Source organism: Lepidochelys kempii, chromosome 15 (assembly GCF_965140285.1).
Source record: "Lepidochelys kempii isolate rLepKem1 chromosome 15, rLepKem1.hap1, whole genome shotgun sequence".
Taxonomy (NCBI): domain Eukaryota; kingdom Metazoa; phylum Chordata; order Testudines; family Cheloniidae; genus Lepidochelys; species Lepidochelys kempii.
The window spans coordinates 11,836,478-11,847,603 of record NC_136394.1 but is presented as its reverse complement, the minus strand read 5'-3'; positions in this window follow the sequence as shown (position 1 = coordinate 11,847,603).

Below are 11,126 nucleotides of genomic sequence, written 5' to 3'. Positions count from 1 at the left end.
ATTTCAGGGGACAAGTCTGGGACTGGGAATTTGCTGCTTTCCATCTGTAATATAATTCAGGAGTGGCTGGCTAGTGATTTTCATCCTGGAGGTTGAGAGAGAGAGCAGACCAGGAGTGGTTGGTCTCACAGAGAAGCAGTGTAAAAGTCACCCCCGGTTGAAGAATTGAGGGGACACAGATGTCCATTGGTCCAGACTGTACTCTGGGTAATGTCACAGTGCTCCACGAAGAAGTTGTGGTGTTTTTGAATTTAAATGTCTGTCCTACACCTACCTGGCATTGTTTCACTTTGTGGTTTCCATTCTAGTTTCGCAGCATGAGGAATTATTAATTCAGTATGGTGCTTTTCATCTGTAAAGTACTTTACAAATAGTAAGAACCCGACTTGTGCCTGTCTTTTCCTGTTCAGTTATTTTGGATATTTGTGTATGCAGAGTAATTAAACATGTAAATAAAGATAATTGTGTAAAAATATCTGCATAAAGATAATTGTGTAAAAATATCTGCATATCTGGGGCTTTCACTCTTTGAAAATCAGCCCCTGTGTGATTGACCTTCACAACTTCCCTGCGTAAGTGTACCAGTGGTTGAAGACTGTTAGTGAGAACTACACACACTCTGTACCATGAGAAATAAATTAAATCTGTGCCATTGGTAAGAGAACCACTGTAGTGACAAAAAACAGATCCTTAGTAGAAAGCATTGCAGTAAATACATTTTTGTGAGACACATAGAAAACGCTAACTTTTTAGCTTTTAAAATTAATAGGTCTCTCCCTTTTCACTGGACATCTATGCCTCTGAGGTAGGTAAGAATTAACCTCAATTTCCCCATCTGTGAGATTGAGGTAAGAGACTTGTTCAGACCACTGGACCATACATCTCTGAGGGCCACTGCCAAAAATAATGTGGTCGTGTTTTTTTTTTAAATGTTTATACCTGCTATATAGTTACAAATAACTAATAATCAAAAAGGCTCAGATTCTCAAAGAGATTTAGGTTATGTCTACATGACAGCCGCTATATAACCTCAGCAGCGGCACTGTTCCTGTGCTCCCATAGCCCTATACTGTAAATACTTCCTGCATTGATGGAAAAACCCTATCCATCAATGTAGTTAGCCCAGCTCTCTGAGTGGCGATAGCTATGTTGATGGAAAAATTCTTCGATCCACCTAGCTGTCTTCATAGGGGTTAGGTCAACATAACTATGGCAGTCAGGGCATGAGATTTTTTACAGCTTTTAGGGTATGTCTACACTACGGAATAAGGTCGAATTTATAGAAGTCGGTTTTTTAGAAATCGGTTTTATATATTCGAGTGTGTGTGTCCCCACAGAAAATGCTCTAAGTGCATTAAGTGCATTAACTCGGCGGAGCGCTTCCACAGTACCGAGGCTAGAGTCGACTTCCGGAGCGTTGCACTGTGGGTAGCTATCCCACAGTTCCCGCAGTCTCTGCTGCCCATTGGAATTCTGGGTTGAGATCCCAATGCCTGATGGGGCTAAAACATTGTCGCAGGTGGTTCTGGGTACATATCGTCAGGCCCCCGTTCCCTCCCTCCCTCCGTGAAAGCAAGGGCAGACAATCGTTTCGTGCCTTTTTTCCTGAGTTACCTGTGCAGACGCCATACAACGGCAAGCATAGAGCCCGCTCAGGTAACCGTCACCCTATGTCTCCTGGGTGCTGGCAGACGCGGTACAGCTTTGCTGCACAGTAGCAGCAACCCCTTGCCTTGTGGCAGCAGACGGTACAGTACGACTGGTAGCCGTCATCGTCATGTCCGAGGTGCTCCTGGCCACGTCGGCTGGGAGCGCCTGGGCAGACATGGGCGCAGGGACTAAATTTGGAGTGACTTGACCAGGTCATTCTCTTTAGTCCTGCAGTCAGTCCTATTGAACCGTCTTATGGTGAGCGGGCAGGCGATACGGACTGCTAGCAGTCGTACTGTACCATCTTCTGCCGAGCAGCCATGAGATGTGGATGGTATGCAGTCCTTCTGCACCGTCTGCTGCCAGCCAAAGATGTAAAAGATAGATGGAGTGGATCAAAACAAGAAATAGACCAGATTTGTCTTGTACTCATTTGCTTCCCCCCCCTCCCCTGTCTAGGGGACTCATTCTTCTAGGTCACACTGCAGTCACTCACAGAGAAGGTGCAGCGAGGTAAATCTAGCCATGTATCAATCAGAGGCCAGGCTAACCTTCTTGTTCCAATAAGAATGATAACTTAGGTGCACCATTTCTTATTGGAACCCTCCGTGAAGTCCTGCCTGAAATACTCCTAGATGTAAAGACACCCCCTTTGTTGATTTTAGCTCCCTGAAGCCAACCCTGTAAGCCGTGTCCTCAGTCGCCCCTCCTGGCGTCAGAGCAACGGCAAACAATCGGGCATCTGAGAGTGCTGTCCAGAGCAGTCACAATAGAGCACTCTGATGGGGCTAAAACATTGTTGCGGGTGGTTCTGGGTACGTATCGTCAGGCCCCCGTTCCCTCCCTCCCTCCGTGAAAGCAAGGGCAGACAATCATTTCGCGCCTTTTTTCCTGAGTTACCTGTGCAGACGCCATACAACGGCAAGCATGGAGCCCGCTCAGGTAACCGTCACCCTATGTCTCCTGGGTGCTGGCAGACGCGGTACGGCTTTGCTGCACAGTAGCAGCAACCCCTTGCCTTCTGGCAGCAGACGGTGCAATACGACTGGTAGTCGTCCTCGTCGTGTCCGAGGTGCTCCTGGCCACGTCGGCTGGGAGCGCCTGGGCAGACATGGGCGCAGGGACTAAATTTGGAGTGACTTGACCAGGTCATTCTCTTTAGTCCTGCAGTCAGTCCTATTGAACCGTCTTATGGTGAGCGGGCAGGCGATACGGACTGCTAGCAGTCGTACTGTACCATCTTCTGCCAGGCAGGCAAGAGATGAGGATTGCTAGTAGTCGTATTGTACCATCTTCTGCCAGGCAGGCAAGAGATGAGGATGGCTAGCAGTCGTACTGTACCATCTTCTGCCGAGCAGCCATGAGATGTGGATGGCATGCAGTCCTTCTGCACCGTCTGCTGCCAGCCAAATATGTAAAAGATAGATGGAGTGGGTCAAAACAAGAAATAGACCAGATTTGTTTTGTACTCATTTGCCTCCTCCCCTGTCTAGGGGACTCATTCCTCTAGGTCACACTGCAGTCACTCACAGAGAAGGTGCAGCGAGGTAAATCTAACCATGTATCAATCAGAGGCCAGGCTAACCTCCTTGTTCCAATAAGAACGATAACTTAGGTGCACCATTTCTTATTGGAACCCTCTGTGAAGTCCTGCCTGAAATACTCCTTGATGTAAAGACACCCCCTTTGTTGATTTTAGCTCCCTGAAGCCAACCCTATAAGCCGTGTCGTCAGTCGCCCCTCCCTCCGTCAGAGCAACGGCAGACAATCGTTCTGCGCCTTTTTTCTGTGCAGACGCCATACCAAGGCAAGCATGGAGGCCGCTCAGCTCACTTTGGCAATTAGGAGCACATTAAACACCACACGCATTATCCAGCAGTATATGCAGCACCAGAACCTGGCAAAGCGATACCGGGCGAGGAGGCGACGTCAGCGCGGTCCCGTGAGTGATCAGGACATGGACACAGATTTCTCTGAAAGCATGGGCCCTGCCAATGCATGCATCATGGTGCTAATGGGGCAGGTTCATGCTGTGGAACGCCGATTCTGGGCTCGGGAAACAAGCACAGACTGGTGGGACCGCATAGTGTTGCAGGTCTGGGACGATTCCCAGTGGCTGCAAAACTTTCGCATGCGTAAGGGCACTTTCATGGAACTTTGTGACTTGCTTTCCCCTGCCCTGAGGCGCATGAATACCAAGATGAGAGCAGCCCTCACAGTTGAGAAGCGAGTGGCGATAGCCCTGTGGAAGCTTGCAATGCCAGACAGCTACCGGTCAGTTGGGAATCAATTTGGAGTGGGCAAATCTACTGTGGGGGCTGCTGTGATGCAAGTAGCCCACGCAATCAAAGATCTGCTGATATCAAGGGTAGTGCCCCTGGGAAATGTGCAGGTCATAGTGGATGGCTTTGCTGCAATGGGATTCCCTGACTGTGGTGGGGCTATAGACGGAACCCATATCCCTATCTTGGCACCGGCGCACCAAGCCGCCGAGTACATAAACCGCAAGGGGTACTTTTCGATAGTGCTGCAAGCTCTGGTGGATCACAAGGGACGTTTCACCAACATCAATGTGGGATGGCCGGGAAAGGTGCATGATGCTCGCATCTTCAGGAACTCTGGTCTGTTTCAAAAGCTGCAGGAAGGGACTTTATTCCCAGACCAGAAAATAACTGTTGGGGATGTTGAAATGCCTATATGTATCCTTGGGGACCCAGCCTACCCCTTAATGCCATGGCTCATGAAGCCGTACACAGGCAGCCTGGACAGTAGTCAGGAGCTGTTCAACTATAGGCTGAGCAAGTGCAGAATAGTGGTAGAATGTGCATTTGGACGTTTAAAGGCGCGCTGGCGCAGTTTACTGACTCACTTAGACCTCAGCGAAACCAATATTCCCACTGTTATTACTGCTTGCTGTGTGCTCCAGAATATCTGTGAGAGTAAGGGGGAGACGTTTATGGCGGGGTGGGAGGTTGAGGCAAATCGCCTGGCTGCTGGTTACGCGCAGCCAGACACCAGGGCGGTTAGAAGAGCACAGGAGGGCGCGGTACGCATCAGAGAAGCTTTGAAAACCAGTTTCATGACTGGCCAGGCTACGGTGTGAAAGTTCTGTTTGTTTCTCCTTGATGAAACCCCCCGCCCCTTGGTTCACTCTACTTCCCTGTAAGCTAACCACCCGCCCCTCCTCCCTTCAATCACCCCTTGCAGAGGCAATAAAGTCATTGTTGCTTCACATTCATGCATTCTTTATTCATTCATCACACAAATAGGGGGATGACTACCAAGGTAGCCCAGGAGGGGTGGTGGAGGAGGGAAGGAAAATGCCACACAGCACTTTAAGCACAGCACTTTAAAAGTTTACAACTTTAAAATTTATTGAATGACAGCCTTCTTTTTGGGGGGCAATCCTCTGTGGTGGAGTGGCTGGTTGGCCGGAGGCCCCCCCACCGCATTCTTGGGCGTCTGGGTGTGGAGGCTATGGAACTTGGGGAGGAGGGCGGTTGGTTACAGAGGGGCTGCAGTGGCAGTCTGTGCTCTAGCTGCCTTTGCTGCAGCTCAACCATACACTGGAGCATACTGGTTTGGTCCTGCAGCAGCCTCAGCATTGAATCCTGCCTCCTCTCATCACGCTGCCGCCACATTTGAGCTTCAGCCCTGTCTTCAGCCCGCCACTTACTCTCTTCAGCCCGCCACCTCTCCTCCCGGTCATTTTGTGCTTTCCTGCACTCTGACATTATTTGCCTCCACGCATTCGTCTGTGCTCTGTCAGTGTGGGAGGACAGCATGAGCTCGGAGAACATTTCATCGCGAGTGCGTTTTTTTTTCTTTCTAAGCTTCACTAGCCTCTGGGAAGGAGAAGATCCTGTGATCATTGAAACACATGCAGCTGGTGGAGAAAAAAAAAGGGACAGCAGTATTTAAAAAGACACATTTTATAAAACAGTGGCTACACTCTTTCAGGGTAAACCTTGCTGTTAACATTACATACATAGCACATGTGGTTTCGTTACAAGGTCGCATTTTGCCTCCTCCCACCGCGTGACTACCCCCTCAACCCTCCCCCCTCCCTGTGGCTAACAGCGGGGAACATTTCTGTTTAGCCACAGGCAAACAGCCCAGCAGGAATGGGCTCCTCTGAGTGTCCCCTGAAGAAAAGCACTCTATTTCAACCAGGTGACCATGAATTATATCTCACTCTCCTGAGGATAACACAGAGAGATAAAGAACGGATGTTGTTTGAATGCCAGCAAACATACACTGCAATGCTTTGTTCTACAATGATTCCCGAGTACGTGTTACTGGCCTGGAGTGGTAAAGTGTCCTACCATGAAGGACGCAATAAGGCTGCCCTCCCCAGAAACCTTTTGCAAAGGCTTTAGGACTACATCTAGGAGAACCGCAAATGCCAGGGCAAAGTAATCCTTTCACATGCTTGCTTTTAAACCATGTATAGTATTTTAAAAGGTACACTCACCAGAGGTCCCTTCTCCGCCTGCTGGGTCCAGGAGGCAGCCTTGGGTGGGTTCGGGGGGTACTGGCTCCAGGTCTAGGGTGAGAAACAGTTCCTGGCTGTTGGGAAAACCGGTTTCTCTGCTTGCTTGCTTGCTGTGAGCTATCTACAACCTCCTCCTCCTCCTCATCTTCTTCGTCCCCAAAACCTGCTTCCGTATTGCCTCCATCTCCATTGAAGGAGTCAAACAACACGGCTGGGGTAGTGGTGGCTGAACCCCCTAAAATGGCATGCAGCTCATCATAGAAGCGGCATGTTTGGGGCTCTGACCCGGAGCGGCTGTTCGCCTCTCTGGTTTTCTGGTAGGCTTGCCTCAGCTCCTTCAGTTTCACGCGGCACTGCTTCGGGTCCCTGTTATGGCTTCTGTCCTTCATGCCCTGGGAGATTTTGACAAAGGTTTTGGCATTTCGAAAACTGGAACGGAGTTCTGACAGCACGGATTCCTCTCCCCAAACAGCGATCAGATCCCGTACCTCCCGTTCGGTCCATGCTGGAGCTCTTTTGCGATTCTGGGACTCCATCATGGTCACCTGTGCTGATGAGCTCTGCATGGTCACCTGCAGCTTTCCACGCTGGCCAAACAGGAAATGAGATTCAAAAGTTCACGGTTCTTTTCCTGTCTACCTGGCCAGTGCATCTGAGTTGAGAGTGCTGTCCCGAGCGGTCATAATGGAGCACTCTGGGATAGCTCCCGGAGGCCAATACCATCGAATTGTGTCCACAGTACCCCAAATTCGAGCCGGCAACGTCGATTTAAGCGCTAATCCACTTGTCAGGGGTGGAGTAAGGAAATCGATTTTAAGAGCCCTTTAAGTCGAAATAAAGGGCTTCATTGTGTGGACAGGTGCAGGTTTACATCGATTTAACGCTGCTAAATTCGACCTAAAGTCCTAGTGTAGACCAGGGCTTTGTGTGATGTAGCTAGTCAATCTAATTGTTAAGTGTGATTAGGCTCCTAATTGACTTTGAAACTTAGGCTCCTAATTTACTTTTGAAATCTGGGCAAAAGTGATTTCCTTGTGCCTACCTGGACCTTCAGGCCAGAGCAGTTGCTTTTACTTACTTTCTTGTCTCTTGCTGTTTCATGTTATACTATGAATGTCATCCAAATCTATTGAGCTATTACCAGCAGGAGAGTGAGTTTGTGTGTGTATGGGGGTGGGGGGGATGTGAGAAAACCTGGATTTGTGCAGGAAATAGCCCAACTTGATTGTCATGCACATTGTGTAAAGAGTTGTCACTTTGGATGGGCTATCACCAGCAGGAGAGTGAATTTGTGTGGGGGGGTGGAGGGTGAGAAAACCTGGATTTGTGCTGGAAATGGCCCACCTGATGATCACTTTAGATAAGCTATTACCAGCAGGACAGTGGGGTGGGAGGAGGTATTGGTTCATATTCTCTGTGTATATATAAAGCCTGCTGCAGTTTCCACGATATGCATCTGAGGAAGTGAGCTGTAGCTCACGAAAGCTTATGCTCTAATAAATTGGTTAGTCTCTAAGGTGCCACAAGTACTCCTTTTCTTTTTGCGAATACAGACTAACACGGCTGTTACTCTGAAATCCAAATCTAGGTTTCCCTGTATTATGTATTCTCCCTTCCCTGAGCACTTAGAATGAAGGGTTACCTATTAGTCATTCGAGAGGGCATATGATTAGCCCTATTATCTGCACACTAGGCCATCCTGCCTACATTAAAAACAGAGTTTCTACAGAGGTGTAATCACTCATTGTCACATAACTGAGCTGGTGCATAAGCTATTGCTAATAGGGATTTCTTCAATATCCTTTCCTATTCACTGGCAGGGTAGGGCACATATACTCCAGTTCCTGTGTTCTGGAGAAAGAAGGCTAAATCCCTAGCGTCATGGTGGTGCTGGTTTTTTTCCTGCAGTGACCCAACCCTCACCTTTCCCAACTTTCCCAGCACACTTCCTTCCTTCCCACCTAATACACTCCCTCTTATATTCATTCATTTTCCCAGTGTTCCTCCCATTCCACATTCCCCACTTATTTCTTTTGCACTTCTATGTTGGGACTACACTGCTCCTTTCTCTGTTCTTAGAAGCTCCCAAGACACATACTATACTGCATTTGTTGCCTTGTAACTTTTCCCATGGTCATGGTTACAAGGCTAGCTCCACCTCTGAACTCTCTCGGGTCTCTTCCTAGTCTCAGATCTCCCATCTTTACCTCTCCTAAGGTAGAATCATGTGGTTTTTACCACTCTGAGAGTGGGGCCCTGGCCTGTAGTGTCCCATGTATTGACTGTCCCTACCAGAACAGGTCTGCCTAGGCTCACAATGTGTGGAAACTGCTCTTTAGAAGCTCATACCCAGCAGTGAATACAGGGACCAGGCACCCTTCCTAACCCAAAGTGTTGTTTAATCTTAACAGTATGAAGAAAATATCACAAGAGAGAGAGGATTTAAAACAAGAGGTCTACGCACACATCTATTTTACTGAGAATCATAACTGTTGGAGGCTGGGTGTCCATCTCAAAAACCTGTTGTGACGAAGTGGGACTGTTCTTAACGTTTCCTCCAAATATGGTGGGGGTGCCTCAGTTTCCCCTACGCAGTTCTTAAGTATCTAGGTGGTGGGGTAAGGGTGTATAATCACTGCAGAGCCCTAGAGGGCATGTGTGTGCAGGAGTCTGGACACAGAGGATGGCCGACACCCTGTTTCCTGGCAACTGATGGCCTGGGCCCTTCCCCCCTGCAAGGTGAGAGCTAAAGAGTTGGAGAACAAAGGAATCAGGTGACCACCTGGCCCAGGAAAGGAACAAAGCCCAGAGGAGGAGGGGCTGAAGGGAGTTTCAGTTTAGGGCTGGCTGGGACATGGAGTGAAGGGCAGACCTGGTTGTCTGGCTCACTGCCCCCCAAAATGGACCCAGCTGAGGGGTCCGGTTCTCTGCACCTACAAGCCCTGTTTTAGACCATGTTGCGGTCGTCTAATAAACCTTCTGTGTTACTGACTGGCTGAGAGTCACGTCTGACTGCAGAGTTGGGGTGCAGGACCCTCCGGCTTCCCCAGGACCCCGCCTGAGTGGACTCGCTGTGGGAAGCGCACGGAGGGGCAGAGGATGCTGAATGCTCTGAGGTCAGACCCAGGAAGGTGGAAGCTGTGTAAGCTTTGTGTCCTGCAGACAGGCTGCTCACAGAAAGGAGACTTCCCCAGAGTCCTGCCTGGCTTCGTAGGGAGCAGTTCCAGAGCATCACCCAGGGACTCCGTGACACCTGTACACTCCTTGAGCAAGTGCGTGTCTCCTAATCCTCTTGGCTCTTTTGATTCCCATCCTCCTTCACAGGGCCTGAGTCACTCCTGCCACAACCTGTGTGGCAGGTCCAAAGGGATGAATTATGGCATCAAAATTAATGGCTTTTGGATTGTCTCTCACATGTTGGTTAAGAGATATGTATCCACCACCACACCTTTCCTGGGTGTCCTTCCTGACAATCCTGCTATTGCATTAATTCAATATATACACGCACTAGGCATCACAATTATCAAGTCAACACATAATATTTATTCATTATTACAGGCAACTCCAAATCCCTCACACCCATCTCTCTGACTTACATCTTGTGTTATCCTTACTTCAGCTGCCTCAACACAGGCATGAAGCAAGTTTTCACATGCAGGTTTTTTTGGTTTGTTTGTTTTAAAGTCCCATGTGATGGCTAACTTTAATCTTAGCATTACTCACCTACTTCAGTCTGCTTCCCTGGCCTCCTCAGACCAGCTCTCCAGGAAGGGATGGGATTTTCCCCCAGCCCTGTAAGGTGGAGAAAGTTATAGTATATAGTATAGGTACTGTATCTCCTAACAATAATAGTAGTAGTAATAGGAGCTGAAGAAAGGGGACCTTTTAAGAAAGATTCAATATAATAGTCTGTACTTTAGAGAAATAACATATGGGAGATACATATTAGGCCAAATTAGGGTGACCAGATGTCCCCATTTTATAGGGATAGTCCCAATTTTTGGGCCTTTTTCTTATATAGGCTCCTATTTTCTCTCCCCTAACCCCAATTTTTCAAACTTGCTATCTGGTCACCCTTCGCCAAATTGATTCCTGACGTAACTGCTCACTTTAAGGGACTGGATCAACTGGGCCCATATTGCATGGTACTTTTACAGACAATTTAAAATGTACTTGCACCTTTATGACACCCTGGGCCTAATTCAGCTGTGGTGCTAATGACTGCTGTTCCTAGTAAAGTCATACCTCTGAGGCTAGGGCTGCATTTGGCTCCCCAGGTTTAAAGAAGACCGAGATCAGAGGTATTTTCACTGCAGATATTAGTCCTGTAATAGTGAAGATGCAGGGAGCTGGGGGGGAAATGCAGCTTCCTTTAAGCTGCTTATACAAATGTTTAGTTCTGCAGCTCTTTGTTTGTGATGTGAAAAAAAAGAGAGACTGGAAATGAAATTATGCTAATTGCTGTTTAAGCTTGGCCAAGGGAAAAATATTAATCACAAATTTAGGATAACATTACGTTTCACAGGAGCAAACAGGCTAAGGTGATAGGGCAGCTGGACTTGCGGGTTCTCGTCCCAGCTCTGCCGCTCACTTGCTACATGAGCTCATGTCAATTCTAGCCCCTTTCTGCCCCATTTTTGGTACAACGAGGAGGCTAATATTTACCGGAAGGGTGCAGGGGGGTTCTGAGCCCAAAGAAGAGTTTGCAAAATGGCCTGCGACTGTAGGAGAGAGCTAAGAGAGGTCAGGGAAAGGCAAACTGTTCCCGGGCCCTGAATGCAGAGAGACTGCTGCCCCCTCCTAGGTAGGGGCAGACTTACAACCCCAGCCCTTCTCTCTGCCCGACGCCACGACCCGCGCCAGCCCCGCCCGGCTCCCCGCACCGCACATTGTACGGACAGCCCCGCCCGCTTTCGGCCCGCCCCGTTCGCGGCCGCGGCTGCGCTCCCACAGGCCGCCGCCAGGGGGCGGGGCGAACACG